This window comes from Cryptomeria japonica, chromosome 7 (genome assembly GCF_030272615.1).
Source record: "Cryptomeria japonica chromosome 7, Sugi_1.0, whole genome shotgun sequence".
NCBI classification, from domain to species: domain Eukaryota; kingdom Viridiplantae; phylum Streptophyta; class Pinopsida; order Cupressales; family Cupressaceae; genus Cryptomeria; species Cryptomeria japonica.
This window is the reverse complement of record NC_081411.1, coordinates 189957302-189966636: the sequence shown is the minus strand read 5'-3', so window position 1 is coordinate 189966636 and position 9335 is coordinate 189957302.

The following is a 9335-nucleotide window of genomic DNA, read 5'->3' as shown; positions in this document are numbered from 1 at the left end:
TACTTTCTTCAAGTTCTCTTGCATAGAAGGCTTTCCAATCAAATTTATAAGATGATGATGATGATGCTATAGTTGATGATGATGCCTTGAAAGCTAGATCTGTCTTAATAGTACTAACATGACCAAATTCCTCAAGCTCAAAAGCTGAAAGTTTTCGAACCAAAGTGTCTCTAGATACTAAGCATTAGGCATTGTTCTCAATTCATTTGTAGCAGTAACTTTCATTTTATATGTCGGTGGCAAAGATCTTAAAACTTTAGAAACAATCTCATCTTCACTTAAGGTTCCTCTCGAATATTGTATACCCAAAAAATTTTCATTTACTCTTTCCATAAAAGCATAATTTCTTTCTTCTTCTTCCATTTTCATACTTTCATACCTGGCCCGAAAGCATTGCAGTTTTGCAATTTTGACTATGGAATCTCCTTCATTCAATGTTTCTAGTTTTTCCCAAATAGCTTTAATAGTAGATCTATTTGACAATCTCATAACTTGTTGATCCGATAATGTGCTCAAAAGTGCTTCTCTTGCTTTGCAATCATTTTCCTCATCTTTATCCAAGTTAGGTGGAATAGGTTGACCTTGAGTAGGAGCAGTATAGCCATCCTTTGTAACATCCCATATGTCCTTTCCAATGCAATTCAAATGTGTCTCCGTCCTGATCTTCAATATGCCATAGTTAGTTCCATCAAGTTTTGGACTCTCCTTCCTGAAATAGTTAGAAGATATTGGATCTCCTCAAGCTGCTAAACTTATGTTAAAAGAGAACTAGGCTCTGATAACAATTGTTAGGTCCCAGAGACATCTATGAGGGGTGGGGGGGTGAATCAATTGCCCAATAAATTCAACCAAAATTAACTTAACCAAAACTTAATGCCTAATACCAATAAACCAAACTTTATGTCGGTAGACAATTTTATTAGTTAATTGCAGTACCTGTAAAGATTAATGCATGAAACAGAAAGACAACAACACCCACAACACATAACACAAATATTTGTACGTGGAAACCATGTGTTAGGTCCCGGAGACAACTAAGAAGGGGGGGGGTGAATCAGTTGTCTAATAAATTCAAACCAAAATTAACTTAACCAATTTAATGCTTAATATTGATAAAACAGTTAAGTATGCCGGTAGACAGTGTTAACAGTTAATTGCTATACCAGTAAAGATTAATGCATAAAACATAAACATAAAGTCATCCACAACACATAACACCAATGTTTGTACGTGGAAACCCTGTAAGGGGAAAAATCACGATGGGAAACCTTACCCACAATCAAATGATACTACTGCAGATAGTAAGTGTACATAAATGGGGTCTACACATGCAGAAAGGCCAATAGCCTAGAGCTCACTGCTCAATCACAAAAGGGAGTCACACTGACTACAGTTGGATGGTTAAATCCAATAAGAATGTACTATACAAAATAGCATCTTCATATGCTGGATTCAGTACCAGTGTAATGCTGATATGCTTCTACAAAAACCTAGCTTCACCTTCAAATGATGCCTTTGTGGATAGCTCTGCTTAATCTCGTACATACCTTCTCACAATTCTTTTTCGCATTCCACATTTGATCTTACAAATAAGATCTTACATTTATACCATAACCTAAGACCAATTTTAGTAGGTCGGCTCTACAAGATATTACAATAAAAACATTTTACAAACAATATGATATCTGATGCAATAACTAATTAAACATGTCGGCTTAATGCATTTACAACAATAATAAATCATCTCCATAGTGTGCCATGCTGATCTGGAAAAGATAAACCTACTGGTGTAACCCTAGGTAACCCTAGACCTATTTGCTGGTAAAAGCAAATATGCAAATATGAATATACCAATGATTAATTCTTGAAAATAGAGTGTCCACACGATGTATTTGACATTACCAAGTGTCTTCCATATCATTCCAAGTTCTGATGATCATTATATCTTGTTGGTGAACCATATACCAGTAACTATGCAATAGTTACTTGCTTGCCGGTGAATGTTGTTGGATCTCCAGAGTGCTAGTGTTTTAGTAGGTGTTGACATCAATGACAAAACCATACCAAAATACCAACAATCTCCCCCTTTGGCATTGATGGCAACACAAGATGGAAAAACCATCAAAGTGCCAAAATAGAAATGCCAAATACCAAAAACCAACAATCTCTCCTAAACAACAATCTCTCCCCCTAGGAGCAACATGTGTTTCTTCAATACCAATCTCTCATTAAAGAAAATGTGTTTTTCCATAGATATCTCTCCCCCTTTGACATAAAATTCCAAAGTTATAATAATACCAAGTTCATATACAAAATACCAATCAATTCAATATACCAACTACTCCCCCTGAGAAGTAGCTTCCTCATCAAAGACCCGAGTAAAAGATCTATCTATTAATTTTGTCTGTTGATGACAATCATCAACTGTCTAAGTCTCTACCAGTGGTGGTATGACTCTAAGCTGATCTTTGAGATATTCAAGTCTCCTTAGGAAAAGGTTTTGTGAAAATATTTGCAAGTTGTTCTTTAGTATTCACATAAACCAGTTTTATCTCTTTTTCTTCAACTTCTTCCCTTAGAAAATTCAGTTTGATAGAAACATGTTTTGTTTTAGAATGTAATACCAGATTCTTAGATATATCAATTGTTGCAGTGTTATCACAATATATAGTAATAGGTTCCTTGCATTTTGCCTTTATGTCTTTCAACATTTGTTTAAGCCATACTACTTGTGTAAAGTTAGTTGCTGCTGCAACATATTTTGATTCTGCTGTTGATAAAGATGTACAACTCTGTTTCTTACTCAACCAAGAAACTAATCTCTTTCCAAGAAAGAATGCTCCGCCAGTGGTGCTTTTTCTATCATCCACATCTCCTGTCCAATTTGCATCTGTGTATGCACATAGATAAAAAAGTTCATCTCTACGATAGCATAATCCAAGATTTGAAGTGCCTTGTAAGTACTGGAAAATCCTTTTTACCGCTGATTCATGATTTTCTCTAGGATTACTTTGAAATCTAGAAACAATACATACTGCATTCATAATATCAGGTCTGGTTTGTGTCAAACATAGTAAACCTCCTTTCATAGATTTGTATCTAGTTGGATTAATAGGTGTAGATTCATCCCTTTGAGATAATTTGTCATTTGTAGTGATAGGTGTGCTTACCGGTTTAGAGTTCTCCACCCCAAATTTCTTTAGTAATGCTTTCAACTACTTGGATTGACTTAAAAATATACTTTTGTCAGTCTATGAAATTTGCAATCCTAAAAAGAATTTTATTTCTCCAATCATAAACATTTCAAATTCTTAATGCATTTTAATAGAAAATTCTTTACATAGTTCATCTTCTCCTCCAAATATTATATCATCAACAAATACTTCTATAATCAAGATATCATCATTAGTTATTTTGTAATATAAATTGTTGTTTGCATTTCCTTTAGTAAAACCAATCTTTAAAAGATACTTATCCAATCTTGCATACCAACCTCTTGGGGCTTGTTTCAATCCATACAGAGCTTTTCTTAACCTGCAAACCATATCATTGCCATCTATCAAAGAAAATCCATCAGGTTGTTCAATATAGACTTCCTCTTCAAGATCTCCATTCAAGAATGCACATTTAATATCCATTTGATAAACTTTGTAGTTCTTGTGAGCTGCAAAAGCCAAGAATAATCTAACTGCCTCAATTCTAGCTACCGGTGCAAAGGTTTCATTGTAATCAACTCCTTCTTTCTGAGAATATCCCTTACACACTAGTCTTGCTTTATTTCTGACAACCTTACCATCTTCATTAAGTTTGTTTCTAAATACCCATTTGGTTGCAATTATATTTTTATCTTTAGGCCAGAGAACTAATGTCCAAGTATTATTTTTCTCAATTTGTTCTAATTCTTCTTCCATAGCTTTAATCCAAAATTTATCTTCACATGCCTCATTAACAAATGATGGTTCAATTTGAGAAATAAGACATACCTCTTCATTTTCCAATCTTCCTCTTGTCATAACTCCTTTAAATTTGTTTCCAATTATCTGATCTTCATAATGATTCAATTTTACATACCGGGGTGTCTTAGTTTGTTGTTGTTCTTCAATTACTATGGAATCCTCTGATGGTACCGAGGTAACTGGATCTTCATTCTGTACTATTAGATTTAGTGTAGGTTCATTTGCCACAATTTCTGTTTTCGGTTCAGAGTCTATATACCTTGAAGTTCCTCTGAATTGTTCATCAATTTTTGCATTTGAAGTTTCTGCAATCTCTTATTAAAACATCTATATGCCTTTCTCTTAAATGAGTAACCAAGAAATATTCCTTCATCACTTCTAGGATCAAATTTTCCAATATACTCATCTCTTCTAAGATAACATTTACTTCCAAAAATTTTGAAATAGTTAAGAGTAGGAGCATTACCAAACCATAGTTCATGAGGGGTCTTACTAGTTTCACCTTTGATGTGAACTTTGTTGAATGTATAGATCATTGTGCCGACTGCTTCTCTCCAATATACATGTGGTAAATTTGTTTCAGATAACATACTTCTTGCTGCATCCAAGATAGTTCTGTTTTTCCTTTCAACAACTCCATTCTATTGTGCTATCTGAGGTGCTGATAGCTATCTTCTAATTTCATTCACTTCACAAAATGTATTAAAGTCCTTAGATGTGAATTCTCCTCCTTGATCTGATCTTAAACATTTGATTTTCTTACTAGTTTCATTTTCAACCATTGCTTCAAATAGTTTGAACTTTCCAAGTGCTTCTGATTTTTCTCTGAGAAAAGTAACCCAACACATTCTAGAATAATCATCAATAATTAGCATGAAATATCTATCACCTTGTAAGCTTTTAGTTCTAGCTGGACCACATAAATCAGCGTGAATCAAATCAAGAGCATTATTGGATTTTTCTGGAATACTTTTGAAACTAGCTCCAACTTGTTTTCCAAATTGACATTCTTTACATATTGTATTTTGAGGTTTCACAATTTTAGGTAGATCTCTAACTGCCTTAGAAGTACTGATTTTTACCATGCAATCAAAGTTTACATGACATAGTCTCTTATACCATAACCAACTTTCATCTATATGTGCAATCAAGCATGCCTTTTCACTGTTATACAAATGAAAGATATTACCTCTAGTCTGATTACCAGTTACAATTTCTAAACCAGTTCTATTCATGATTGTGCATTTTTCATTTTTAAATTGTAACTGAAATCCTTTCTCAACCAATTGACCAACACTTAAAAGATTATGCTTTAATCCTTCAACATAGTAAACATTGTCAGTGTTATGCTTACCATCAAGAGATATTGTACCCTTACCTTTGATTGAATAGGCTTTGTCATCTCCAAATCTCACTAAACCTCCATTGTATTCTTGAAAGTTCAAGAATTTACCTTTATCTCCTGTCATATGATGTGAGCATCCTGAATCAATGATCCATTCATCATTTACTTCAACTTTAGCTGCTAGGGCTTGTTCTACTAGTTGAGCAATAGGTGTCGGTTGATCTTCTGTTATAGCAACAAAAACCCATCCATTGTCTGCTAGGTCCTCATCAGAATCATCAGTTACACGTTCATCGCCAATGTAACAAGATTTGTCTTTGTTCTTCTTAAATCTATATTTTTGATATTCAGGATTAGGCTTGTATGTTCTTCTAGCTTCTTCTCTTAGTCTAGCATGTCTATTAGGGCATCTCGAAGCCATATGACCAATCTTATTGCAGTTAAAACATTTAAAGGGTGCTTTACCTTCATACTTACTTCCAATTGGACCTTTATGCATTTTCCTTGCAAATAGTGCTTCAAGTTCTTCAAGCTCTTCACTCTCCTTCCTAGTTTCTTCAAGTTCTATTGCATAAAAGGCTTTCCAATCTGATTTGTCAAATGATGGAGCAGATGATGTTGATGCTTTAAAGGCCAAATCTATCTTTATAGTAGCAATAGGACCAAATTCCTCAATTTCAAAGGCTGAAAGTTTTCCAATCAATGTATACCTAGTTACTGACGTAATAGGCATTGTTCTCAATTCATTTATAGCAGTAACCTTCATTTTATATGCCAGTGTCAAACCTCTTAAGATTTTTGGAATAATTTCATCCTCAGTCAAGGTTCCTCCACAACATTTAATACCCAAAACAATTTCATTTACTCTTTCCATAAAAGCAGAAATCTTTTCATCTTCTTCCATTTTCAGATGTTCATACCTGACTCGGAAGCTTTCAAGTTTTGCAATCTTGACTATGAAATCTCCTTCATTCAGTGTTTCCAAATGATCCCAAATAGCTTTAACAGTAGACCTATCTGATAATCCCATGATTTGTTGATCTAATAATGCGCTCAAAAGTGCATCTCTTGCATTGTAGTCATTCTCCTCATCTTTAGCTAAGGTAGTTGGAGCGGTCTGACCAGCTCCAATAGAAGTATAGCCATGTTTTATAACTTCATAGATGTCTTTACCAATGCAATTTAGATCTGTCTCTATCCTAATCTTCCATATCCCATAGTTGGTTCCATCAAGTTTAGGACTATCCTTCCTGAAATAATTTGTAGTCATTGGATCTCCTCAAGTTGTTAAACTTCTGCAAACGAGGACTAGGCTTTGATACCAATTGTTAGGTCCTTGAGACAACTAAGAGGGGGGGGGTGAATTAGTTGTCTAATAAATTCAAACCAAAAACAACTTAACCAACTTAATGCTTAATACTGGTAAACCAGTTAAGTATGCTAATAGATAGTGTTAATAGTTAATTGCTATACCGGTAAAGATTAATGTATAAAACATAAACATAAAGTCATCCACAACACATAACACCAATGTTTGTATGTGGAAACCCTATAAGGGGAAAAATCATGGTGGGAAACCTTACCCACAATCAGATGATACTACTGTAGATAGTAAGTGTACATAAATTGGGTCTGCACATGCAGAAATGCCAACAGCCTAGAGCTCATTGGTCAATCACAAAAGGGAGTCACACTGACTACAGTTGGATGGTTAAATCCAATAAGAATGTACTGTACAAAATAGCATCTTCATATGCTGGATTCAGTACCGGTGTAATGCTGATATGCTTCTACAAAAACCTAGCTTCACCTTCAAATGATGTCTTTATGTATAGCTCTACTTAATCTCACATATAACTTTTCACAATTCTTTTTTGCATTCCACATTCGATCTTACATTTATACCATAACCTAAGACCAATTTTAGTAGGTCGGCTCTACAAGATATTACAATAAAAACATTTTACAAACAATATGATATCTGATGCAATAACTGATTAAATATGTTAGCTTAATGCATTTACAACAACAATAAATCATCTCCATAGCGTGCCATGCTGATCTGAAAAAGATAAACTTGCTGGTGTAAGCCTAAGTAACCTTGGACCTATTTGCCGGTAAAAGCAAATATGCAAATATGAATATAACAATGATTAATTCTTCAAAACAAAGTGTCCACATGATGTCTTTGACATTACCAAGTGTCTTCCATATCATTCCAAGTGATGGTGATCATTATATCCTTCCGGTAAACCATATACTTGTAACTGTGCAATAGTTACTTGCTTGTCGGTGAATGTTGCTAGATCTCCAGAGTGCTAGTGATTTAGTAGGTGTTGACATCAATGACAAAATCATACCAAAATACCAACACCCTGTAAGTTGAAAAACCATGGTGGGAAGTCTTACTTAGAATCAAATGATACTATTGCAGATAGTATTTGTGTACAATATGGATTCTGCACATGCAGAAATGCCAGCTGCCTAGAGCTCACTGCTCAATCACAAAATGAGAGTCACACTGACTATAATTGGATGGTTAAATCCACTAATAATGTACTGCATAAAATAGCATCTTCATATGCTTGATTTAGTACCGGTTTAGTTTTGATTGCCTTCACAAAAACCTTCCTTCAACCTTCAAATGATGTCTGCATGTATAGCTCTGCTTATTTTTGCATATACCTTATTACAATTCTTTTCTCAATAGCATATCAATCTCACAAATGAGATCTTATATTTATACCATAACCTAAGACCAATTGAATAGGCTGGCTCACTAAAAGATATTACAATAAAATCAATTACAAATAAATCAATATCCGATGCATGATGTCAGCTCAAATGCATTTACAATAATAATAAATCATCTCCATAACATGTCATGTTGATCTAGAATAGATATGCCTGTCGATGTGTATCCTGGACCTATTTGCTGGTATAGCAAATATGCAAACCGGAATAAACAATTAACCAAATTGCCAATGCCAAGTGATCGAATAATATCTTCAACATAACCAAGTAGTCTCCAATTCATTCCAAGTGTCGGTGAACAATATAATATGTCGGTGAACCAAATACCGATGACTGTGCATAAGTCTCTGACTTGCCGGTGAACATAACCAAAGATCTCCAAGTGTTGATAAGTGTTGACAAGTGATGACAGGTGTTGACATCAATGACAAAACCATATCAATATATCCAAAATACCAACACATTTTGGCATATTAGAATGTGAGTTTTACTTTTGATGTATGGATTTGTGAATGGAGTTGAGTTGATTGCAAGATTGTGTTGTCTAGTAAGGTTCCCCAATCTTGTTTAAATCATGAACCTTAGTCTACCGCTTAATTCAAATCAATTTGAAGGTTAAAGTTATTTAGTTTAGAGATACCTATAGGTCTATAGATAGAAGGAACAAAATATCATGATTTGGTGAAATTATTTTCCTAGTGTGCTAAAAATGGATCACGATAGAATTTATGTATTATGTTTAGTGACCACAAAGTGAATCCTAGTAATGCGAACATATATAAATTTAACTAGAATTATTTATAAGAGAGCTTCAAGATTAAATTCAAGTACTACAAACATATTATTAATTTCATGCACTTGGGTGGTCAATATGGAAAACAAATTTTTATTATCCTTGTGTCTAAAATAGTAGTCTTATCTAATACCATCTAAGAAGCATTTTTTTATTATATTATAGTTATTATATATGACATGGATTTCTAAATCCCTTTGATTTTAATTGTTATTACTTCGATCATTTTGTTTAGCTTTGTTGTGGTACTTCCATTCCTTTTACATAAATAATTACCTTTTTGCTTTTATGTTGAATAGTATATTTGATGGACCTCTTCATGCTTTACTGTATTTATACCAAGGATGAGGAGGTCATAAATTTCAATGTGACCAACATAAAGATAAATTATTAAATAAAACTATAAATATTAGAAATGAGAATCTGCCAAAGATAATAAATAATAATCAATCTCACTTAGATTAAGGCTACTAAACATTAAAAATAT